At 39.1% G+C, this 26,976-nt stretch overlaps 2 long non-coding RNA genes across 2 annotated transcripts in view; one reads left to right on the top strand and one right to left on the bottom strand.

Moving 5' to 3' along the window:
* The first annotated feature begins 1,070 nt into the window (after positions 1-1,070).
* Positions 1,071-26,976, top strand: part of LOC129718659 (uncharacterized) — a 50,617-nt gene continuing 24,711 nt past the window's right edge. The window contains exons 1-2 of the long non-coding RNA XR_008726990.1: positions 1,071-1,552; positions 1,623-1,803. This is a non-coding gene — a long non-coding RNA (uncharacterized LOC129718659). The remainder of the gene's footprint in view (positions 1,553-1,622; positions 1,804-26,976) is intronic.
* On the bottom strand, positions 7,053-7,741 carry LOC129718657 (uncharacterized). The gene is made up of 3 exons (XR_008726989.1): positions 7,496-7,741; positions 7,244-7,435; positions 7,053-7,188 (listed from the first exon to the last, which is right to left on the bottom strand). It is a non-coding gene; the product is annotated as an uncharacterized LOC129718657 (long non-coding RNA).

A 26,976-nucleotide genomic window follows, 5' to 3' on the forward strand; every position in this document is an offset into this window, starting at 1 on the left:
TGGTGCGAAGCACGTTTTTTCTCACGAGGGGAACAATATCAACAATGGAAACGGTTTGCTTTGTATTCAATATGCCACCGGCTTGTGAAAAAGGAGAAACGAAAAAATGCGAGCCGATGACAGCCGCAGCCGATCAGCAGGCTGTCAACAACAACAGGACATCCTCAAATGAGCAAACTAGGCTGTCATGTCTGAACGAACAAAATACATGCACAAGAATGAGCTGTCGTACGCAACACAAGACAGTTTCTTTGCCTTGTGTAAGCTGTAGCTGTATGTGAGCTCTCATGAATAGCTCATGCATGAGGCTGTTAGAGTGAAAAGAGAGAAAAGTGGTCAGTATAGTGTCGCTCTCCAGTCATTTTCCTAAGCTTGACCACAGACACCATTTTGAATTGTAAGATGGCAACTTCCGGTTTCTGGAAAACAGCCAAAAATGATCGATTTCCACCCAATATAATAATATCCGGAACTAGAATGATACACAGGAGCTGAAATCGACCACAAACACCATTTAGAACTCTAAGATGGTGACTTCCGGTTTTTAAAAAAACAGCGGAAAGTGACCAAATACCTCCCAATAAGGATATTGCCGGCATCGTTATGATGCACTGGAGTCACAAATCGATCTCAGACAACATTTTGAGTTATAAGATGGCAACTTTTGGTTTTGAATTCAACGTTTTAAATTCAAACAAAAAATATGACTAGAAAATATCAATAAAAATTAATATGATCAGAGTTTTTGTTCCCGTCATTAAAGTTGTGAATATTGATCAAAACTTTAGAGTTTGAGTTTTCTGCAATTGATAAAAATAGTAGACCCTTTCCGTTTCATACTTCGGTCTCTGAATTATTGTATAATTTAACAAATGAAAAATATCGTCATTTTACACCAACGCCAACTATGTGTCGAACGGAGCTTTTAGTTGTCCATTCAGAGAGTCTGAGACACCTTCGCCAGTGCTCATCATACGAACGTGTGTTGGTGATGGTTTTTCCCGAGATATGTGCTAGTGCTAGTATAGGTAGTCAAAACCTAAAAGAATACTGTTGATGGCCGGCCTGTACACAGCTGCAGGCAGACATCATTTCACATTGAATAGCCAAAAGTTAGACATCGTTCTTACAGTTTTATCTGGTTCTCTGAGTGTTAACAGTAGAAAGTGCACTTCATTTTTTGAACAAAATGGGTCGAGACCTTCATGGAGTTGGCAAAGCATTCAATATAGCACCATTATGCCATCGATACTAGTGATTTCGTGTTGAAAAACGAAGCGAAAAGTGCGATCATCATCCAAAAAACGCCGCGACGTAAAAGGCAAAGCAATGCATTGATCTGATAATTTCGTTGATATACGTTATTAGATCATTTTTGCGAATGAAAATTTACCTGAAATGTTAGCTGGCAAAGTTTTCACTATGCTGTCGAGTAACAAACTAAAGCAGAAGACATATGTCGTAAAGACATAATAAATCTCGATTGTTGTTAAGAGATGTACGACTCGTTCTTCAGTCAATTAACTCGTGCATAATGACTGCAAATAGTAAGGTACGTGTGCCACGCCATTTTGAATTTTTTTTTATCTCAACCAATACTAACCTATTTGTTTGACTTTCAGCTGTCCAATCGATGGCTATTTCACAATCGCTCACAGAATGTACACCCCGGTGCGAACAAATCTGATTGCGAAGGAAATGATAGGAAACAAAAAAGCTACCTGCGACTCTCCCGATCACCTAAAGCAGATCACAAATAAACGTGGGTACCTCATGGCGGCGCTTTTGTCACGACTGGTTCAAGTAAGATATTATCAAGAAACATGACGACTAGATAGATAGAATGTACACAAATAGAAAATAAGAGACTCGAATTAGGAAATAAGTAGCTACTTGAATGCCATGAACTTATCAAACGATGTTCATGATTTAAAAGTAATTGAACGCTATCTGCTGTTTCGAAGTGATGCTTGATTTTTTCTTATCACTATCATAAACACAATCTAGACGACTCTTTTGGCTATACGTTCGTGATGGAAAGCCTTGAACACGTGTATAACGAACGAAAAATATAATAATGATGTTTTCTCATCTGCTGCGCAGGTGGCCTAGAAAAAGTAAGCCGCTTATACGTGTCGTTTTCAAGTTACAATATTTTTCTCGGAATTTTTTACTTATCTTCATCGTTAGTTGAGAAAAACGTTTCATCACAATGCCGTATCTTTTCCAGGCGTATCTATTTCTTGTAACTTGACCAGTCCCGGTCGCCATGCAATGTGGTGCAATCGAACGCAACTGCATCTCACTAGAACGTTCCAAGTAAACCTGACTGTCAAAGGGCTTGTTTACTCATGACGACAATTTTGATACATTGCTTTTTTACGAGCGTAAAATGGGAATGGTGGTTTTGAAAGCTCCTTTTTATGTTTAGATTTATTAATTATGTTAAGAAATGTACAGCATCACGGGTAGAATACCTTTCACCAGATAATTCAGGTTTTGAAAGCCAAATGTTTCATCCAGTTGGATAGGGGCGTGAGTAATACATTTTTTTTCATGTCCATGTGGAATGAAAGTGCCGAAGAATAATTAATCTAAAAGACTGGGGGTAGTTTTATTGCATCCAAAAAGGCTTTCGCCTCACCTTTGAGGTATTCTTCCATTGTTCCTGCTCCAGGGAAATGAATTCGGCCTAACCTATAGCAAACAGTAGTCATGAATCTCTTTGGCAGCATAACCTGTAACTCAGTGTTTATCTATACCATGGACCCTGTTCTTTGCCATCAGGTTCGTGGTCCTCTGTGTCGCCTTAAACCATAGACTCGACCTTTGATGCGATTGTTTTCCTTTCCTTACAAGATCCGCACGCAGGTAAACTTGCATTTGTTGCAAACAATTGCCGCAGCGATAATGATAACGTGGAGGTTATTCTGGCCAAGGGGAATGAGATCGATTAACCGTCCTCGTATTTCCTTTACTTTGCAGCCATGAGGCGGATCTTGAGGCCCAATTTTAGAACACTAAGAATCTAGAGAAGTTTTCCAAAGAAGGAAAATAAAGGAAGGAAAACCATCTTTTCTTTGCGTCATTTTCGTCTCTGTATGTCCGAATAGGACACTTTCTTACTTATATTTAGAGTTTCGAACCTTCTTCTTATAATAAAAAAGTGTTCGACGAAAATAACAAATAAGTGAATGAAATATTTTAAACTTTGTGTCTTACAACAAATTAAACTTGTTCCCACGGTTATCAAAGTCTTTGTGGACTCATGCAATATCGCGCTTCTTAATCACTAAGACTCGTCCTGTTTTTAAGCTGACGTGAGTGCCCGAGTTTGCACATCGTTTTCTAGACCTTTTCTGCTACAATTTTATAGCTGACGCTCTTGCACTTGGCGTCCTTGTGAAACCCCAGGGTTATCCCACCTGTGCACATTCGCACTCAGTTTTGAGTATTTAGAGCAGTCCGTCTTGAGTATGAGGACATCGCCTGTTCTCTGCGCTTTTCTGGCCTTCCGTGGTCGATTGGTCGATTTCTGTCGTTTCATGCCAACTACGGTAATCCAGGGATTACCGTAGCTAATCACGCCTGGCGGCCTGACATTCAAAGTCGCTGACTTTTAAACCATCTTTTAACAAGTTGTTTTCGCACTGTGATATTATCCCTTCGCGATATTTTCAAATTTGTACCACACAGAAGTAATGTCCTTTAGTTGAAATACGTTTACTAGTTAGTCACTTAATTGATCTGACTTCATATTCATAATAACCTTGCATTCCGGAAACTTCGGGTTGTTAAGGAGCACTGTTACGTCCGCATTGTGCATTGTGGGCAGGATTCAGTTTACCAAGCTCTACTGCTTATATTCCACTCAGAAACTCAATGTATGTTAACTTACCTTGAACGTTGAAGTTTTTCTGTTCGCATGAATGAATCACTCCATTAAAAACTCAAACATATTTATTGCTTTTTGACAAAAATTAAACTGCCACTTTCACACATCTAGAAATTTCACCAGGCCGAAGAAAACTTTCGCGAAACACATCTTCGCCGCTAGCGATATTTAGTTACGGTTTTCTCGAGAAATATACATTTGTTCACCCTCAAATAATTTTAGTTTCGTCGTACTAGCGAAAGCAAATAACTCATACACTTTGGACACTCACAGTTAATAGAGGATACGGGATGAATAAAACTTGAATTTATCTAACAGATCCAACTGGTTGATTTAGTTCGTCAGCAGACAGCCCGGGTTACCCTACCAGGAATTGTGATATTTTTCGAGATCAACCGACGCAATTCCTGTACGTACGGTACGGACCGTACGGAATCTCTTATAATTCGCGATTAATTTGAACCTTACATGAGAACTTACAGCTACCCCTAGAGTGTATTTCGCGAGAGACAATTTCCCCTCGCGAAATCACCACCTATCCTTACTACCCTAATGGCCTTTTCTCGGCCTGTCTCTATTTTGGATCACTTAATTTCAATTCTACTGCGAGTGGGGCGCCGTGCGCTCGTCACTCTACCTTGTTAACAAACATTTTCGGTAACTCACCTCTCGCGCGTCGATGAGTTACCGATCCATCAAGTAACCAACCTCGGACTTTGGTTTGTTTTAATATAATTTGCTTACGGGTGTCGGTTTTCGTCACCCAAGCCAAGCGGAAGACTTGGCTTCAACAGTAAGCAAGCTCTGACCTACTTTCGCGCACAGCTGAAGGCTGTGCCAACGTTGAAAAGAATGCGGTAGGAAACCGGCCTCTTTTCGAGGTTCTAACTATGTCATCTAATGTGACGGAACCCGGTAGGCATCTACGGGACGCGTGGGGGCCGTTACAACGGCATTTTGCTGGTGTTTTTGTTGCCAGAACAAAAGGGAACTGTTTTTGTTGCAAAACGTGCAGTATCCCATTTTGAATAGAGTTTATGACATGTGAAACCATGTTTTGATGATTATTGAATTGCAAAAACTCTTATTGCTATTTGTATATTCCTACACAAAGGAATTACTTTATAAATCAAACAGATATAGTAATCTGATTTAGAGTACAAACATATTTTGTGGTAAATTTGGAGCCACTGCACACGCTGCGCACTGCGCAAATATCTCGATCCCTTTTGTTCTCACACAGTAAACGACAGCATGTATCAATCCCTCGACAATCGTGTGTACAAAAGCGCAGCAAATACATATACAGAAATACGAATATGACATCACTAGTATCAATTTGCACGTACAACTTATGGCGTCAGAATTCTACTTATACTTTGAATGGCGGAATAACGAAGAACGTTTATTTGCAACTCATAGCAATGAAATTAGATGAAACTTGTATAGTTTTACAAGCTTTCTTTCTCTCTCTGCTACTGACGAACTAAACTAAATTCTGACTGCAATGGAAATGGCTTGACCAAAAAGGAACTGTAAGAGTGGCTTTTTTACAAATAAATTTAGAAGCTCCGTTAAATTATTTGTGTCTTTTTTGATTTTTCCAAAAAGATAAAAAGTAAGAAAATATGCTAGAAAAATAATAGATGAAATTAGGCAGCTTACTAAAGAAGGATGACAGTTTAAAACATGACAAACGACATAGACTGACGAGAATTGGTAATTTACCCTATATCTTCGGACTGTAAAGTCAAAAGGAAACAACCTATCTTCTTAGTGGTTCAAATTACAATCAAAAAGGTGTTGATCTAACAGCCCGGATTCCCCCATTGTTCCTGCTCTGGTGGCATGTATCCGCTTGAGCCTGTTTGCTACAGCGCTCATTAAGCGCGAAGGATGCTTTCTCTTATGGCCCTTAATGTACCTGTACCAGGGTCCAGGCTGGCGACCGTCCGGCTCGCACCGGTCCATGTCGTCCGTTACCAGCGATGCCGCTCCTGTTGCTCTGTCGTTTTGTGCATATCTGCGCCCACCCCGGGCTGTGGGGTCCACAACGGCAAACTCATCCCGATCGTTCGGATTTATGAACTAAGCCTCTTAGTCAATTCGGCTATTCAGCATGTATCCAGTTATGTATCCGTTATGAACGGCATCTGTGGCGCCGATGCAGTCTACCTTCCGAGCGTGGATTGATCTCGTCAATCCCATTAAAGCGGAAGCATCAAGACATCATTCAACGACGGCTCTGCTCCTCAAGCGCATCCGATCAAAAAATGGTTGGGAGTAAGAGGCTCATCATCAGTAGCATCCAATGAAATTGTTGTCAATGGTCTACAGTTGATTATAAACTCAATTTCAGCGAGAAGATGTCTGAATACATGTTCAGGCATCGTCCCGCTCGGCATCAAACTTTTTACCTCGCGTACTAAACGTTCCCAGGCCCCGCCACAATGCGGTGATGCTGGAGTATTGAAATGCCACTCAATTCCTGTGGTGGTACTTGATCCTGCCCCGTCTAGCTTGGACAGTATTAAGACACAACAAGAATGCATCTGCACTCAAGTTATGAGCCACCTCTAGATAAACGGCCCTTGTTGTCATACATGTAAACAACGCTCCCCATCTCTTTTCTGAGCGCCTATTTATTGATACATTGTATGGCCCAAAATAATCCACGCCCGTATGTGTAAAGGTTTCACATACACGGAGAAAAAAAAATTGGTAAAAACAACCAAATTTCTTGTTAACTCAAACAGATTCTTAGTTTTAAACAGCGACAAACAAACTTTTGGGTAACATCACCATAGCGGTTGTTTGAAATAAATAAATTATTCGTTTTATAATAAACTAGCAAGTGCAGATTGTTTCAACAAAATACATGGTTGATCCAAACCAAAAAATTTTTATATTTTTGACCACCGTTAACTACAAATAAAAACTATGGTAGTTTTAACCAAAGCGTTTTTTTAAGAAAACAAAATTTGGTTGGAAATAATCAATTTTGTTGTTTATAATTGACATTTTTTTGTTAATAATAACCAAAATTTTTGATTATTTTGAACAAAGTTTTGCTTAATTTTATTTCTCAACATTTTTCATATTAAAAATTTTCATCGTGCAATTTTCAAAATATTTATTCATAACCTAATCATTACATCTTCCATATCTATATTGACATTGTAATAATTGCACATACGTGAATATTCCGTAATGTTTGATCTGTTGTGCAAAACGTTTATGTTTGCTACATTAGATTTATGCTTCTCTATATTACATAATACTGTATTCGTTGACTGTAATAAAATTTTAGTAAGTTTTTGTAGGAACAATGCTTTTACAAACTCTTACCCACGAACTTCTGAACAACTTCCGTTGATACTTTGAACGACTGTAGCGATTGTATAATTTCATTGTCAGCCCAGGGAATGAATCGCGAATCGGCATCCAAATATTCTATGTCAAGATTCTGATTGTTACTGATATCATCATGTTTTGGAACATCCGATGGAAACGATTCTGACATTGTGCAAGACTGCGTAACTGCAGAACAGTAGATGATTTGAGAAAAAGAAACAAGCTCGCAGAGAAAAAAAAACTTACCCCACTGATGATGTCGATATCTGGTTTTATCCGTGTAGTTAAACGGCACGCACTAGAGTTACCAATAACACCAGCAAAATTACGTCGTATTGAGCCCAGGCAGGATTTTTTTACACTCATCACAAGTCGCTGTGAAAAGACAGGAAAAACCGAAAAACACGTTGAGTTATGACAGATAGAGATGGACGATACGAAGATCGTAAATTTTGGTATCGATTTTTTTTTTCAAGATATCGAGTATTTTAGTATCGGTAACTTACAAAGCCAAATGAAAACAAACAACAATGACAATGTTTTAATCTGAAAAAAGATATTATTTACAACAGATTGAAAAACACCGTTTTATTGTTGTATCAAAATTAATCTTAATTCAAAATAAACAAATTCTTAGGTAATAACAATAAACATTCTATATCGATTCAACAAAAACTGTGCACTTAATTTGAAACGGCTGATTAGATTAGTTTTAAACTAGAATAATAATTTGTAATCATACAATCCTAATTTGAAGCAACAATATTTTTTCGTTCAAACATCAACCAAAAATATGTTGAAAACAAACCAGTTAGTTTTTCCTCCGTGTATGGTTGTAATCTGCATTCTGGCAATGATGCCATTTTTGGCGCCTTTGCTTTTGCAAATTCGTTCTTGCAATGCTGACAACTATTGCGTACTTTTCTCATTCCAGCATCGATATGAATGATATGATATTTCTGTTGAACAGCCGCTATTGCAGCCTCCATTTTCTTATGCTTGAAACGTTCATGCTGATTTTTTAATATCAGTTCAGAAACATGATGCTTATCCGGCAAAATATACGGATACTTAGCCGCATATGGTACTACTTTCGTGTTTTTGTATCGTGTTTCTGCTCTCATAACTCCATTGGTTGATAAAAATGAGGTTAGAGTTCTTAATCTACTAGTTTTATCAACTGTACCACTTGTTTGTAACTCTACCATTTTATCGGGAAACGCATCCCATTGCGCGGTTTTAATTAAAAACTCTTCTGCTTTTTCCATATATGCAGCAGATATTTTGTTGTTAAACGGTAAATTCCTCTTCTTACATTTTCTAAATCCTCCGTACTTTTTTACAATACAGAGGGCTCTTTTCAACCGATTCCAATCAGAGCACCATTTAATAGATAAAACATTAAGCCGTGGTTTATCTACTTCCTTTAAAGTGAAAACAGGCCGTAGGTCTTCTTCGCATGATTCTTCAGCCGGCTCATCTTTTAATTTCATAGGCCAATCTTCTTCCTTTAGTTTCAGGAATGATGGTCCTACTATAAATTTTGGTTCTGATGAGATCAGCTTCGTGCCTTCATCAGCCGGATTCGATTCTGAATCTATATATCTCCACTGCGATTCTAATGTGGTGTCTAGAATCTCGCTTACTCGATATTGTACAAATAGCTTATATCTTATTACGTCCGACTTGATCCAACTCAAGACTGTTCTTGAATCAGTCCAATAAACTACATTATCAATTGTTAATCTTAACTCGCTAAGTACCGTGTTCAATAAGCGATTTCCCATCACGGCTGCTTGTAGCTCCAGTCGCGGCACCGATACAATTTTAGTCGGTGAAATTTTCGCTTTTGCAACAACAATGTTTCCGTTTGCTCAGACGCTATAGTCCTCATATATATTACCGAAGCGTATGCTCTTAATGACGCATCACTGAATACATGAAGTTCTCTTCTAGTCACCTCTTTGAGAAGTGAATAACATCTGGAGATACTAATATTAACAATTAGTGATAGTTTTTCTATCCAATCTTGCCATCTTGTATTTAAATTATCCGGGATTTTATCATCCCAATCTATGCCGGTTCGCCATAGATCTTGTATTAACATCTTTGACTCAATCGTCAGGTGAGATATGAGCCCTAGTGGATCGTACACACTCATGATAAAGGAAAGAACTTGTCGTTTGGTTAGCTTTGACGTTTCAAACTCTGGAATTTTTCAACCTATACCTAAATATACCATTTCGTGTGTCCCAATACAATCCCAAAACTTTCTCAAAACTTTGTTCTTCATCAAGGAGAACATCTTTTATTGGTGACACTCTGTCGGCAGGCAATTGTTCTAGAAGCATTCTAGAATTTGAGACAAAACTTCGTATCTTAAAATTAGCATGATTATGTATACGTATAGTGATATTATCCCTTCGATTGGGTCCGACTGTTATGTCATATTCGGAGAAGTTTGGGTTTTCGTCATAACGCGGACATCGAACTACAAGTTTATTCGCCATTTTGTCAGAATAAAACAACATTCAAGGTATTCTTCATCCAGGAATAAAATTTCCTTGGGAACAAAAGTGAAACGGCTCCTGGGTCCAGCTGCTTTTTAGCTTACTGGTCGTGAAAAACAACCGCCGCTTGAAAATTGACTTCGTTGTTTACTTACTTTCATAAACCATGTAATTATAAATCCAAGTAATTGTTTTTAGCTTTCAATTAGCACGCCCAGCCTGTTATTTTTCCACCCTGGTTTTATTTCGCAGCTTCGTGGTACATCGTGCAATCCAGTGATTGTAGGGTAACACTAACGGTCGCCATTAAATATGATCATTTAACCAAGTGCGGGGTGCTCTGACCATCTGCCGATTGAGCGTCAATGAAGCCGAAAAGTCTATACAAGATTACCCAAGATGCCAATTTGCTTCCGAACAGTGATATTACTATGGCGTATTTGTGCCCTTATCCTCGTCGCCAATTGTTGTATCTGGATCGGCACCAAGTTGACTCCATCCAGCTGAAACCATTGTTACGGTTGCATAACAGTTCAATTAGCGGACTTGGAGGTTCGATTGAATAAGTTGCACCAGAGACGGTTTGGAGAAGAATGAATACTTTATTTTTCCTAATGTTCTTACAAGTCTCCTACTGGAGACACTTGAAGCACCGATATCTATGTATGCTATGTACACGATCACATAATCGATGATCGTGTACATGCGAAAGAGAGAAAGATATATTCGCTGAAACTTCATGACTGTACTCTTGGTAACAGCATGGTTCAGTGAATCAGAAATGCGACACTTCTGTTTTTTGTGTCGCTCCATATTGCAGGCATTGAACTGAAGGTTCGATGCCGGGTAGAATTGACCTTCTCAGCATGACAAATTTCAAGCACTCAAACACAAAATCTTCACTGCTTGTGTTTTTCAACTCTGGCGTTGCGTGTACCTTCGCTACGTTTCTCGTGACCTTCACATATTGCTGCTAGTTTTGTATGAACAAAGTTTCGATTGCTCTTTCTTTATATAGTAACTTTATTAAGTTTTTAATTGTCGGTTTTTTCCCATTAACTTTTACTGTTGTTTGATCCACTACTGCTCTGTCTAGTTTATTTAACAAATCCACTATGGCTTGTTGTGTAGCCATTTCATTTTGTTTTTCTTTAAAACATGATCTTACGTCGCTACCGATTTGGCGATAATAGGGCTCAAACTGTGAGTGTTCGGGAGTATCATTTTCTTCCAGAGCCGTCTCTGTTAGCGGAAATTCTTGTCTGAACGAGTTCCACACACCTTGAACTTGCCCTGCGTGTAGTGTGTAATTGCAATATCTGGGAAGATATTCTGTATGCTAAGTAATCAAGCATGGTTTATAGATTGTTTCCGAGTTGTGATATTATCCCTCCGATTGTGTCCGATTGTTATGTCATAATCAGGGAACTTTTAGTTTTCTTCATAGTGCGTCTATCGAACTACACGTTTATTCGCCATTTTGTCAGAATAAAATAGCATTCAAGTTTCTGTGTCCGGGTTCTTATCAAATATAAGACCCTCATTTTTTTATCACTATCACTTTGGAATTCCGACGCCAGGAAAAAAGAAACTTACCTAAACTTTTAACCACCGAAAGTAGACACTAGCCAACGATTAATCTAAATGGCAATACCAACTATAACTCCGGGAACTAGAAAATGGGGATCTTCAATTTGGCACGATAAAAACACTATCCAGATCGGAGTATGAAACAGAACTCAGAGCTGGAGACCAGCTCCAGGTCGTTCAATTATTGTCACACATTTTCCGACAGTGTTGCCGTTAGGTGATATTTGTCACATAGCGTACACAAAAATAAAAATATGTAAAACACACTGCTCGAAAAGCAGGGGTAAAACACAAGTTATTCTACATCTTCACATTTCCAAGGGAACAAAAGTTGCACGGCTTCTGAATCCAGCTGCTGTTTAGCCCACTCGTCGAGGAAAAAGGACCGCCTCTCGTAAATTGATAACACGCATTTCGTTGTATACTTACTCTAATAAACCAAGTCCGGTTGGAACAAGAGAAGAAACGTCAAACAGCTTTTGTTTGCACATGTGTGTGTAACACACGGAGAAAATCACGTTAACAATTCTCGTTGCGAAGTCTAAAGAGGTGGAACCTGTAGAATTGATTGTTATTGACGTTTATGAATACGTTTATTATTAGTGGTTTGTTTATAGTTCTAAAACTACTGGTGTGTTTGAGAGTCGCGGCGATCTCTTGCACTTTTCGTGTGTCTATTTTCTGTGTAAAACACCACTGCAGCATACGTCATCGAAATGTTTCTGTCCACTGGCTTCAGCAATACGTTATAGCACTTGTTGCTAAATAGTCTTTCCGAAAAGTTTCGTCTAAGTTTCTGACCGCAGGAACCACATACCTCAGCTTATCACACGTCATTCTGTTGTAGAATTTAGATGAGCTGGGTAAAGTCTGAGAACGTCAGATTTCTTCTCTGATTTTTCTAAAAAAAAAAACAGGAAAAAGTTAACCACTAGATTCAAATTTTACGGTGAACGCTTTGCAAAGAATGTCAGAAGCAACCAAAACGTCTACTCCTGCCGGAATCACAATCTCATGTCTATAGACTGTAAAAAACTTTTGCTCTCTTTCAAATGCCTTGCCGTTCGCTGTGCGAAATTGGATGCCTCCTTCGCACTCGCGCTGTACGGCTTGGACCTCACACTGTACGTTAGGCTGAAAGCGAGAGTGCGAAAGGGTCTAGTTCAATTGCTACCAGCTGTGTGTTGCATAATCGGATATTGACTTGTGTGTTTATATTTTTGTTGTAAGGTTGAGGTCGATACAGTGACGCTCATGCTAAGAGTCACCTCACCAGGCGTGCCAGTAATAGCTCACCACCGTAGGCTCCACTGGCGCACCTCGTTTAAAACGAGCCGACAGAAGGTATCCCACAAGACGAGCCTATGGTGGCTGTCTCACCGGATAAATCCGTCAAAATTCTAGATTCCGGGGTCCAATCCTCAAGCTTTCCAAGAATTAGGAAAAAGTTTATGGGAATAAAATGTTTCCTAATTCTTGGAAGGCCTGTTCATCTAGATGTCTTACGCCGGTCAGCTGCTGGTTTATGAATATTATACAAATTCGAATCAAAAATATAATTTCATCATCTTTCCTGGTTTCCGTTTATATTGTGGCTCGTAGTGTTCGTGCAGGTGTTGCCTCTCGTCGCTCGATCAATGCATCGAGCCGGGTTGCGGGAGAAATTAAACGGGAGTGGCGTGTCTGGCCTACAAGATTCTCCTCAGCTGGTGCTAGGCGGTGGAATCGTCTCATTCCTCCTCGTTGGATTTCTCGTGATTGCGGCATATGTTTTGATGGGTATGTGCTTGCATTTAACTTAATAGGCTTTGGCTCAAAATTCGGTGTATATCTGGCCCGACCGTGGGCTGTGTTGATTCTAGCTATGTTGTGGTTGATTTTTTGTTGTCGTCACGATTCGCTTCCTAGATATGTGTCATCCATCTCGGTATTGGTTATCATTCTCGAAATGCTGTTTGAACCGTACAGCCGTCGACACCCGACCGTCCAACTTCCGGTACCCGACTCCTCGTTCTTTGTGATAAATGAGAGATTTCTAGGCAACCCTCTTGTTGCCTGGATAACTCGCTTCGTCTTTTTTTTGTGTGAGTCTACTAGCTCTTGAGGTTGGTAGCGGCATGCTGCTGCTTTGAAGCAGCTGACACTGCACCGGTTCTATGGTTTGTTCATCTCGGGAGGATTGACTTAAAGTTATATTTTTGCAGAACTATGCTTCTTCTTTATTCGATACTCAGTTAATGCTAAATCACAGTGCGTTCTTTGCGTTCTTAGTGTGCTCTTTATATCCATACGATGGTACTTTTGGACGAAACGTGAGGGTTAAATTTCTTCGCTCTCACGAAGTCCCCTCCAGGCTACACATTTCGATAGTCCTGGAGCCTAGAACACTGACACTAGTAATTTCGATTATTTCAACTTTGCCTCTTCGCGTATTCACGTAGAGGTAAAATGCGCACAATCAATCTACCAATGTTGCCAGTTCCTCTATTTTATATTGAGATCTCTACTATTTGAACATTGTTTTTGCGGGAGTCAAGGTTGTTCTTTAGTAAAATTTGTTGGAATGTAAAGCCAAATCAAACCACTTGGTTTTAGTTTTATCATGTGTCACTATTCCCTGCCTGGTGGTTATTAGTATACTAACACTCCGCGAAGGGAGCTTTGTCCTTACCGCTGTTTTCAAATCTTTTACTGTTGCACTTATGGTGAACTTTTTCGTTCGTTACGAAACAGTAGGGCATATTGCGTCTGATAGAGATATGCACGAAACACGAAACAAAAGTGTTGCCAAATTCTGTGCTCAGTTGCGAAACGACTCAATCAAATAAAACAATAGAAAACCTAAGGTAATTCTTATCTAACACGTTTCTTTTCTAACACGAAATCCTTTTCCGGCTGCAAATTCCATTAGTTTCGCAATCCAGAGCTCCAACACTAGTAATTTCGATTATTTGAACATTGTTTCTGGATACTTTCCTTCTAAATGGAGCTGATTCGGATTTCCTGGTAATGTTAGTTTTTCGCGTATTTTCGTGAAGGTTAAACGCCAGTGTAATTTTGAAATGTAATGATTTTGAATCTAATGAATACAGGCTTTCTAATTATAAATAGTACCGTGTGCTTTTCAATTCCATAGGATGAAACACTAACACGACGTTCTCTTCAGGCTGCACATTCCGGTAGCCCTGCAGTCCAGAACACTGACACTAGTAGTTTCTATTACTTGAACATTGTTTTTGCGTATTTACGTAGAGGTAAAACGCGCACAAGCAATATACCAATTATGTTTCTTCAATCTAGGTCGGGACACTAAACCATGTCTTTTCACGTACAAAACTAGTTGTAGCTGTCGTTGTATTTTTATAATTGTTCTCCCTTTTTTTTTCACTGTTTATCTCTTATGGGCGAGATAGTTGCCCTTATTGTTTTGTGCACTTGTTTGTATTGTCTTTCCAATGTTGTCACTACCTATCTGATTTTTTTTCTTCTCATTGTGTAATGTTGAGTTTATTCCACGACTCGAACCATTCTTTGGTTAAGTCTTCTAGTACCGTCGGTCGTCGCTCGAAACGCGTTTTTCTTTTTTCCACTTGACCGTTCACTTCAAATGTTAGTATCACTTCGATTTCTTTATCTTTAGTGTTTTTGTATTTTCCTCGTATTATGGGTGTATTGGCTGCAATAGCCGCTTCCCACGCTTGATAGAATGCTAAGCATTCTTCAAAGTCTTCCATATAGTTTTTCATTGTTTTTATTCGCACTCACTCTTCGTTATTGTTTTCTCCGAACAGAACTTACATATATCGCTCGGTTCTTAATAGTGATTCTTCGTCTAATCGACGTTCTTTGAGGAGTTCGATTAGCACACACACCTTTGAGAGTTTGTTCATGTTTATTATTTCCCTTGTTGCTTCTTCTTTTCTTAACTCGTATAATTCTGGCAGATATTTTATCACTCTATTATAGGCTGCTTCATATGCAGTTTCCATTGTCACTTTTTATTTTTTTTTTGTTTTTGTCTTTAATTGCCCCTTATACTGTCGAGGCACTGATGACATGTAGGCGTGTTTCTGCCTTTACTTTTTTTCAATGTAATTTTTGGTTGCACTTCGTAGCAACCTAAACGCGATTATTAAAATTAAGATCAATGCTATTAAGCACAGTGCGCCCGCGGCGTATTTATTCTCGACCGAACTGTTAGCACTGCTGCTCGCGGTGTTCGTTATCACTTCGTCCGCACTGAAAAACCCCATCTTGCATTCTTTGCGACTATGAGACCATGAGATTTTTCATTCTTCGTTCACTTGGCGTGCCATGGGATTTTTTTCATTCTTCGCTCACTTGTTTTACTAATTACACTTCACTTTTTAATTTTTCATTTACTTGGCATGCTAGTTCGCGCCACACGGTCGCCATCTGAACTTAGGCATTTCTTTTGGTTTTCACTGAAACACGACTTGTTTTTACCATGTCCCAAACGGGATTGATTTATTAAAACTCTACTTAACTCTAAGTCACTTCTTAATTTCTAACTTTAACCTAATACTACTTTACATGTAACATGGTTTATGTATGTCTGTAATATGTATATGAAAATAGGCGGAACCAGAGCATCGAATTGTCATTGGTTGATACAGTGTGGCTTGCTATAAAACTCACACTGCTAGCGGGCTATTCCTATACGCCTGAGTGTAGGCAATAGCACATGTTCATGATGTCCGCAAGTTGCGCTAGTGTCTTAGCTGCTTGCGGCTCTCGTTCTATTTCGAAAGGATAAAGTGGGACGAGAAAGAATCGTGGGAAGCTAAACATTGCTGGCTGTGCTGGCAATGTTTTGGTTAGTTTATGTGGTGTTGCAAATATGGGATCGAAAAGGTTCTTTGGTTCTCATATATCCACATGCACTTGGTTAATTTTCCAGTGGTTGCATGCACATGCATGAGAACCCAATGTGTGGTAGTTTTGAATTATTGAGGAAACATGGGTTTTAGGAATTTGGCTGGCTCGGTGGGAATTCTCAAGTGGATTGCGTATGGCTAATGTCATATGCAAAACTTGTCGTGTGAATAATTTGGAAGATGTTTGACTATCCGGCCCGTGGGAATATGTTTTCTGGGTCCGTTTGGAAAGTCATTAAAATTTGGAGGATCATGTTATCCTCGTAAGGTTTCAGCTTACACTAGACTGATGATTTATTTCTAAAAAATACAAAGTGAAACTTAAATTCTATTTCGTCAGGCTTCTTGTGATGACGTGACGCAGATAAAGAAAGAAAGCAAACGAGCAAAGATAAGATTACTTCGTGGCGACGTGATGCAGATAAAGAAAGGACGAACGAACGAGCAAGATAGGATTATCGGTTCTCTTGCTTATGTCGATGCGTAGGTTCGGCGTGTTGTTCATTAACCGTAGCATGTCGTTACTTCATTTATAGTTTATCTTTGTAAAACATTTGAACTGTTTTGTTCTATTCATGGGGCTGCGATACCATAGTGAGTGTTTATCGATCAAACTTTTGCCCCGCTCCCGCAAGGGCTGTTTGCCAAATTGATTCTTTTACTTTGGAAAGTGAACTTATGAACTAGCTCGAAGTCCGCGTTACTTATTGTTACATAGGGGAGAGGGGGGGGGTTGGTAGTTGAGACCGTTACGTAACTGTGATGTTTGCTCAAAATTGCGAATTTGGAAGGGGGAAGGGTGGAAGGATGTCCAGCGTTACGTAATTTTAGGGGGGGGGGGTCATATCGAACGTTACTTATCGTTACAAAGGGGGGGAGGGGTCTGAAATCAAGGTTTTTAGCGTTACGTAATTTGTGTACGACGCCTTATTATAATTTTTTGATTCTATTTTTGTGGACAATTTGGTTTTCTTTTGTAATATGGTTTTCAATTGTAACATTTGGATGGTTTATTTCAACCACTGTAAATGGTCCTGTATAAACTGCGTCTAGCTTTCTGCTGTTCTCTTTTCTTAACCATATATTATCTCCTGCTTAAACATCAATTGGACTGCTTACTATAGTTTGTTTGCTGATATTGCTTAGTTTTAATTTTTGAAGTATATCTCTAGTTTTCTTAATAGTCGTCTTGATTTTAAATTTTAGCTCTGTAAAGTAGGAAGCATAATCGTAGATTGGATTTAATGTTGTTGAATTTTGTATCGACTGTGGTATGTTAGCTGTTTTTCCATATAATAATTCGAATGGTGTGTAGTGATGTGTGATATGGGGGTTTGTATTGTAACTGAAAACGTAGTAATCGTCGTGTTGTTCGTTAATAAATTGTCGTTGGTATTCGTTTAAACAACGATGGTTTCTTTCTAAACTTCCCATTGTTTCTGGGTGATATTCTGTTGCAAATTTATGTTCTATGTGTAGGTATTCACATATTTTTTGGAATAATAATTGTACTCGGTTCCCATGTCCGCTTTGATTGCTAAAGAACAACCTTATACAAGGATGCAATTTTCTACTAAAGCTTTGGCGAGTGTTTTTGCTTGCTTATAATTGTGCTCTCAATGCGTAGCGATTTCCACTTATGGGTTTCGTAAAAGGACCGATCGTATCAATAGAGACGATATCGAACGTTTTGAGAGGTGTTGTAGTTTCGATAAAACTTTCCTTGGTTTTGATTGAGTGCTTATTTTGTTTACATTTTGTGCATTCTTTATCATAACTGTTAATAGTTGCTTTCATGTTGTTCCAATAATATGAACTTCTCAATTTCTTTAATAGTCTTGATATACCGACGTGACCTCCCGTAGGGGTATCGTGGTTTTCTTCAATAATTTCATTGATTCCATTTTTGTTTGTAATTATTTGCGCTCGTTTGTATATCTTTATGGTAACTGTCAAATGTGCACCCCTCGGTGTCGTAACTAGCGCGCCCTAAGTGTGAGAAGAACGGCAGTATATCTCCCGGTGGTAATATACTGTGGTGAAAGCGACGAATTAGACAGCGGACGTTGAGATTCACTCTACGAGAGTTATTTTCTGAGCGATGTGTTCCTCCGGTCCACTTGAGACACAAGGGACGAGGTTATTGATTTCGCCTTTCGAGAACGAAACGATTGACAAGATTTCTGCTCTTCTATCGGTTTCGACGACGGATTGAATTTACTAAAAACCTTTGAACTTGCTTTGTTATCCTTTCTGTGGTGTTTAAGCCGATGGTGTTTTATGACTGCCTTTTCCAACGGCTTGATATATCTTCCATAATGGATGTTAAAGTTTGGTGATCTGGCTTGAATCATTCGTGGAACTTTATATTTACTACTATTCTTCATCTTTTCGATCTTTGTGAATGGCTGTACACGTGAGTCAACTAAGCCATCTGCGATCCATTTATCGTAACACACTTGGTACATACGTCGCTTGGATCCAGGTCACATGCTGTCAGCATATTGTTGGCTAGTCCATGACGTATTGTGCTTAACATATTTTCGCAGATGTCGGTATAGGCTTTTGATATGATCTCCATTATACTGCGTGAGACTTTCTGGACGGTGTCGGTTGGTATAGGCAGCGAGGGTAGTTTCTGTAGACACTGGGTAATAGTACCATTCTGCTGGTTTGATCAAAGACGGGAAATAGCGTATTTACTCACAAAACCGATGGTCACCAATCCGAAACTCACGGCAGCGTATTTCCGCCAATTGAATGGTTTTGGTACGGAACAGTGGGATATTCCGTTTTCCTGATTCTTAGAGGCGTAACTGTCAAATGTGCACCCCTCGGTGTCGTAACTAGCGCGCGTAACTGTCGCACTCGATATCCTCGTCAGGTTGCACATTTCAGTAGTCTTGTAGTTCAGGATACCAACACTTGTAATTTCGACTACTTGAACATTGTTTTCGCGTGAAATGCGAGAGAAAGTTTCTTTAGGTTGTTATAGAATAGTTGACGTTACCTACTTCATGACATCTTTACTTATGTAGATTCTTCTGTACTTAGGTTTTTAAAAAACTTCAATCATTTAAATCACAGTTTTATTCACTTAATAAAGCACTACAAAGTATTTATCACTAGGACACTTCGAATAAGACTGACTGCTGCTGCTAAACCTGATTTGTTGGTTCCCTACTAGCTCCCCACCACCGGGTTGTTGTTCTGTTCGCGTCGCGTAGCCGTCGCTGTTGGTGTCGCGTTGCTGTCGCCGTTGTCGTCGTTGTCGCTGGTTCTGCTGTGTCAGGGCACGTGGTCCGGAGTTGAGCTCGTCGATGTTCCCATGGTTGTTTCTGCTGTGTCAGGCTGTCGATTGTGCTATCGAGGTTGCCGTGATAAATTCTGCTGTATCAGGTGTGCGATGATTGTCGATGGTGTCGTCGATATTGTCGTTGCCAGGTTAGAAGTGCTGATGCGTCATGAATGGTGCGTGCATTGGACTGCTGCATCAGGAATGGCGCATCCGGTTTTTTTGGTGTTGGTGTTCGGTTATGTCCATAACTCTTTATCACCAGAGAAGCGAAAAAATTAAAGGCTACTAGAACAAGCACCGGTACTATATGAAGTATTACATAACTTCATAAAAACAAACCAACTTGATAGACTGATGTGGAAAATTACATCTCGAGTACTAATACGGCAATATAAGGTATAATTTTAAAACAATACCTGCCTTTTTTTTATACTAATCGGTGATCGACCTTTCAGTAGGTACTACATAAATTTTGATTAGTTCTCTACGAATTATCTTAGATTTTTGAATTGAAAATATCAATTGTTTTTCAATTTTCACTAACCGGCAAGTAGTGCACAAAGTGTCGGTGCTAGCCTGTGGAGAATATAACTCTGCTTTACGTGTCTTGACAGAGATGCCAGATGTGAACACATATCCTAATTTCGAAGACATTAGAGCTCCTAGTAGTCTTTTGATTAACCGCACCCGATTTAATGTGTTTACTGGGATTTTCGTAGATTTTCAACAAGATCCGTGTTTCCCGTTTCCCATGTATAAAAAGATTGTTTCTTGGAGTTTGAAGACATTTGAAAAATGACCTGGCCTCACTGTGCCATGATCGCTCGATGGCAGGGTTTGTCGAATTCGAATTTTCCAATAGTTCTGCTGTCAGTGGATTACTAGGGGCAAGACACCTTCATTTTAATGAAAATTATTTCGATAATGTTACTCGATATTGGTCAATTGACAACCCTCCAACGAAAATGTAACGTCAATGAGCCATGATATAAATAGAGGGGTGCAAAAAATGCAACTTTGTAATATTGAATAACTATTAGAAACATTTCGCTATATATCAAGTGTCTTGCCCCTTGGTGGAATATGTATTTCTTTTGACACTTCTTACCAGAAGAAAAAATAATATACAGTCGTCGTTCGCTAACTGCAACAAGTTTTCATTGCAGTTATCGAATGCCGTTCGATAACTGCAACACTTGACACATGCCAAAATTTAGAGGGGGGTCCGTCACTACCATTTTTGTTTTCAATGATTTCGAAATGTATTTTTTCAATGGGGTAGTGGCAAAAATAGCAGAAAACTAAAATAGGTAAGCTTTTTGATTAATCAATTTAATAGTCATATTTCCGCATCATAATTTATTGCGTTTTATTAACTACTTTACATAACCAATATGTAGGCGAAGATACAGTTCATCACTACAGAAGACCATTTTATGAGACGTTTCTGAACTCAATTCATGAATGAAATTTCGACAGAAAGCTCGGAACCGCTGACATAACGCAAGTAAAAGCAACATCAATGTCAGCAGGATCCGTGACACCTGTCAGTTCCTAAAATGGTCTATTTGACGCTAGGTCACGAAATATTGTTTGTGATCTACTATGCACTGCCTCACTGAGTAGTGAAAGCGTGCCAAACAATGCACAAGGAATATTTTTTTTCTCTTATAGTAATTACGGAAAGTGAACCACATAACATGGTGATTTCGCTTCATTGATTAATAGTGGAGATCTATATTCTCCCATCACTCAGTTCGTTCGGTGGTTGCTACTTCAATATTTTATTGAAACTCAGAATTTGTTCAAATACCCACATTCTATGAACTGGTGGAAGGAGCTTGGAGTTGCTCACATATCACATGCTCACGCTCACGTATCGCAAGTTTTCAATTGCGCGTCTAGTATAGTGACTTATTTCCTAACATGCATGTAACACACAAAACATGTTAGAATTTGTTTCACCCATTCTCGCTTGTATTATCACTGACATTGCAAAGTTAGATCTTCAGTATAAAAACTGGGTATGAGTTTATGTCCGGCAGTTACGACCCAGTCGTGGTTTGGCAAAGTAAAGATCTGAAATTTCTGTAGATCATGACATTGTAGATTATGTTAAATAGTGTACGAATAATAGCGCAAATTTAAAGAAAAAACCATCAAGTCTAGCAGGAGTTATTGCACTTTTTGTGATGTGCACGATTTTGGACATATCATCTTTAAAGGCCGTTTTACCCCACTTGACCTTAGCATTCCAAAATTCATCAAAATTTTTCAAAAGAAGCAGCCCCTCAGGTTCAAACATTTTTTTAAATTGTGGATTTTGCTTAGCAAAAAGCATATTTTAAAAACTAAACAAAACAAATTCTTTCACAGTAATTTTGTGTAATATGTAAAACAGCATATTGTGATATTTCTAAGTTCAATATAGGTTTGACTTATCATCGTCACGGATCTAACCTCTGAAGACATATTATTTTGAAACGTTACCTATTGGTTGCTGTGCAGAATTTTCCGTCTCGATGGGTCTCATGCTGCGAAATTTCCAGCTTGTTCAATTTAACTGTATATTTTGACTTTTCGTGTGGTAGTAAACGAAGGTATGTGACATTTCTGGATAGCTCTAAGCCCTGTAGTTCAGCTTTGGAAAAAAATTACAAATTGTTTTCGAACTGTGATATTACTGCATCGCCTGCCGTGCGTTGGAATGACAACAAACATACTAAAAACGAGAATTAGTGGACATCATGTACTACTAACAGCCACCAGCATTACGGGTGAGACCGGCACGAGATGACCGGTACTATTTTGTCTTTCCTCCTTACAGCTGCTAACACCTAGTGTCCGTATGTAACCGGTACGGGTTAGTAATAAAACTGATGGGGTGAAATGTTCGAATGGTAACTTTTATATCAAAGCTTCGTCAGCTAGTTAGAATGAAGGAGGAGTCAAGAATAAAATGGAATGGTAAGGAACGAAAAATTTTCTTGAAAGCTGCGCCGGCCGCTGTCGTAAATTTAACACCAACAAAAATATGCATTCTTGCCATGCTTTTTCGCTAGCAGCAGCATGTTGCGAAACAGAAAATTCAATTAGCCGCTTCTATTAAAACACTTGAGGCACCAAAAGATGCCAATTGCCGATTATTCTGGTTTTCTGACTAGCCCGTCCAGAATTCCAGCCATTTTATTACTTTTGCAGTAGCCATGTACTACTCACAGCCACCAGCATTACGGGTGAAACCGGCACGAATTCGGTATTGCATTTGGAGATCTGCAATTTCTTTAAGTACTTCCGCTATGACGATGGCATTAACCACCCATCGGGAACATCGACAAATCTGGCATTGACCGATCGTTGTACCCCCATAGTTGTCCCGATAGTGTGAATGGAAAAGTGGAGGTTATGATTTACACTTGCCGAGCACGGTGATTTTAACGATTTTATTATATTTGGATCATGGACATACTCAATTATTTGTGCTTGTGCCATATTTTCGATAAGAAGAATAGTTTTTCCTACTTTACAATTAAGGAATTAGAAGTTTGTTTGTTCAACATGCAGCAACTTACACCCTAGCCCTGGAGTGTATTCCACGATGGACAACTTCTCCTATCGGAAACACTACCTGCCTTTGTTATTCCAATGGCCTTTCTCGGCCTACACTACTTGACCTAATCTGAGAGCGGCCACTTTTTGGCGCTCTGTTAATTACCGCAAACAACCCGGTACCTCTCCCTCGCACACGTGGCGACGAGTTACATGAGTTGAATTTCCTAAATTAGTAAGATGAGAAAATTAAAATTTGTGAAAAGTCATAGAGGGTGCATTCCCTTGAAATCGGTAAATAGCGCAGTTTGGACTGCAGTCAACATCTTTATAACTAATAATGGACAATTATTGGACCTAACATTATAGTTGTAAGAGGAAAGGTTTTTTCGAAGATGTCTGGCCAAAACTCTGTGAACACTTTTATAAATTTTCAGTTTGAGGAGGCACCGTATACTGGGGCAGAATCAGTCTTGGGCAGAGACCTTAAAATTTTTTTTCGAACCGTAGAATTCTTTTTTTCTTATTTTGTCTGGCGGTAGAAAAATTTCAGTGGAAAGACATAAGCGACTTGTCCAATTGTTCCAACTGCTTAGGAATCATTGATAACACTTCTTTCTGCCGTTCAGCATGCTGCACGAGATTGTTCTTCATATGCCGGTCAATATCTAAAACAATAAGGGGACCTAAGATCAGGCTGGAAGAAAAGAATTCATAGACCGCTCAAACAGTCTTAAGCTCTCTCAACATTTTATTATACGCCATTACGGCTTCAAGTAGTAAGCGGCGCATTAAGTATGGTGTTATTCTAACTGTGCTTACGGGTGACGTTTATTTTGCCGTTCTCGTCACCCCAGCCAAGCTGAAGACTTGGCTTAGCGAAGCGGAAGACTTGGCTTCAAGTGTAAGTAAGTCTTGTCCTACTTCTATAGGCAGTGCGGCTGATTCCTGGTAGATGCACTCCTTGACGTGGGAAGATGCTGAGCTGAGCTGTGTTGGGGTTGATAGATGCATGCTGCTGCTTTGAAGTAGCTGACACTGCACCGGTTCTATGGGTTGTTCACCTCGAGAGGATTGATTCTAAAATTATGTTTTTGCGGAACTCTGCTCCTTCTTTAATCACTACTCAGTTAAGACTCAATCGCAGTGCGTTGTTAGTGTGCTCTTTATATCCATACGATGAGTTCCATCGTTTGGACGAAACGTGAGGGTTGAATTTCTTCGCTCTCACGAAGTAACCTCCAGGCTACACATTTCGATAGTCCTGGAGCCTAGAACACTGACACTAGTAATTTCGATTATTTCAACTTTGCCTCTTCGCGTATTCACGTAGAGGTAAAAGCGCACAAACAATCTACCGTGTTGCCAGTTCCTCTATTTTATATTGAGTTACGAAACCACCTAATTTCAAAGTGCAACGTTTTTGAATCTAATAAATGAAGAATTTTAATCATACTGCAATGTGCTTTTCACATCGCTTGAAACACTTGAACGAAACTCGCAGTATAGTACACTAACTCCGGTTATTTCGATTATTCGAACATTGCCTTTTCGCGTCTTTACGTAGAGGTAACACGCACACAAACACTCTACCTTGATGATATGTGATGGCAGCTCGATTGTCTACCCACGCCAAAGAGAATTATAACAAAATACTGACAGTCTTGCAGTACAGTGCACTGACCCTCATAATTTCTATTATTTAAACTCCGATGTTCTTTGGGTATGCCGGGGAGTTTCTCATTTACTTCATCAATGACTATACTCCAGTTCGAGGTTCTGCAGTGAACTGATTTATTCTGTGTCTTATTGCTAAGCGGTTGGTTACAAAGTTTTGTTTATAAAAACTGCTATGTGCGGTGTCAGCGCATGATTTCCGTTTGCCGGAGTGTCGCGCACCGTTTATGCTTAGGTAGCATAAACAATCCGTGCCCCGCCGGACGATTCAATCATGAGCGTCCACCACACGCCCTATTTATTTTAAAGAAAAATTTTGTCTGTAGTTAATAATTTTTCGGTAATAAACTAAATGAAACGAAATGATATAAAGCGTTTTATCTTTCCCTACATGTGATGGTTACGTCCACCACACGTCCTATTGTACTATTCTATTCATTGTATACTCTTATTCTATTTTTATGTATAATATCTTCCTTTCCATTAATTATAATTTTTATATTTGGGTCCATGTCCTCTTTTACTTCGTATGGACCTTTGAATTTTTCATCTAGCTTCTTACTAGTTTCATTTTTTATTAGGATTTTGTCTCCTTTTTTATACATTTTTGGAACTATATTCAAGTTCTATTTTGTTGTTCTCTTTATTTTACTATTGATAAGGTTTTCTCGTATTTCACTATGACATACTTGAAGCTTTATTTTTAGTTGTTCGCTGTAGTTGTCCAAGTCATAGATTGTTTGTGGTCTTTCGTTTGTTAAATTCGTTGGCCTATTACTATCCCTTCCGAACACCAAATAAAACGGGGTGTATTTAGTGTTTGAATGGACAGTATTATTATACGCAAAAGTGTAAAATGGTATCCAGCGTATCCATGAGAATAACTTTTCGTTGCAGTATATTCTCAGAAAGTTTCCTAAACTTTTATGTGTGTTCTCTAAAGAACCTATTGTTTGATGATGGTATGCGGTAGAGTTAAGTTTTTCGATACTCAACTCTTTCGCAATGGATGTAAACAATCCAGACATGAATTCTGTACCTCTGTCTGATGCAATTCGTCTGGGGACTCCATATTTCTGGATCACATGCTCCACGAATGCCTTAGCTACTGTACTGGTCGATTTATTCGCTATGGGAGTTGCAGTTATAAACTTTGTCAACTCGCATTGCGTTGTTAGGATATATTCATATCCAACGGTGGGAATCAATGGACCAACCAAGTCCATATAGACTTTCTCAAATGCCGTACTTGCAGTCGTAGTGACTGTCATTGGCGTTTTTTCGCATTTGCCGGTTTTTTAGACTTGGCACTGCTTGCATTTTTTAATGAAAGCTTCTATGTCCGTTTTCATATTTTTCCAGAAGTATTTTTTACTAATGGTTGCCTCTTCATACCTGCATGTCTTGCAGTTGGTAATAGTAGATGGTAGTCTGTCTGCCTCTACGGGTTAATGGTGCGAGTTACCCTAACAGCTCAAAAATACATAAACATGAAAACTTCTCTGTTAAAGGAAACTCCGTCAAGATTGAAACCAATTAATATAAAAAAGTAATCAATTAATAATTTCGTTACGAGAAAACTTTAAATTACCGAGAGGCGAACTTCGACTACTTTTTCACGATATTTGTCGCTGCCCTCCTGGCAGGATCGCCATCCGATGTTCTTTGGGTATGCCGGGGAGTTTCTCATTTACTTCATCAATGACTACACTCCAGTTCGAGGTTCTGCAGTGAACTGATTTGTTCTGTGTCTTATTGCTAAGCGGTTGGTTACAAAGTTTTGTTTATTAAAACTGCTATGTGCGGTGTCAGCGCATGATTTCCGTTTGCCGGAGTGTCGCGCACCGTTTATGCTTAGGTAGCATAAACAATCCGTGCCCCGCCGGACGATTCAATCATGAGCGTCCACCACAGAACATTGTTTTTGCGTATTTACGTGGAGGTAAATACCCGGTCAGATTGAAGTTGAAATTGTTATGTCTCTATATCTTGTCCTGTTTTTCGATTGTAGGTGGATAGATGCAATTATTTTCGAAAAAGAGTGCTGGCGCTACCCGACCCTACGTTGTGGGGTAGTGCGGATATCGCTGTTACAAAACAGTTTAACATATTCCGCTTGATAGAGATATGCGAACAAAGTGAAACAAGAGTTGTGTGTCTAGTTACGAAACAACTTAATTTTAAAAGGCAAAATTTTTGAAATAA

This window comes from Wyeomyia smithii, chromosome 1, assembly GCF_029784165.1.
Source record: "Wyeomyia smithii strain HCP4-BCI-WySm-NY-G18 chromosome 1, ASM2978416v1, whole genome shotgun sequence".
NCBI classification, from domain to species: Eukaryota; Metazoa; Arthropoda; class Insecta; order Diptera; family Culicidae; genus Wyeomyia; species Wyeomyia smithii.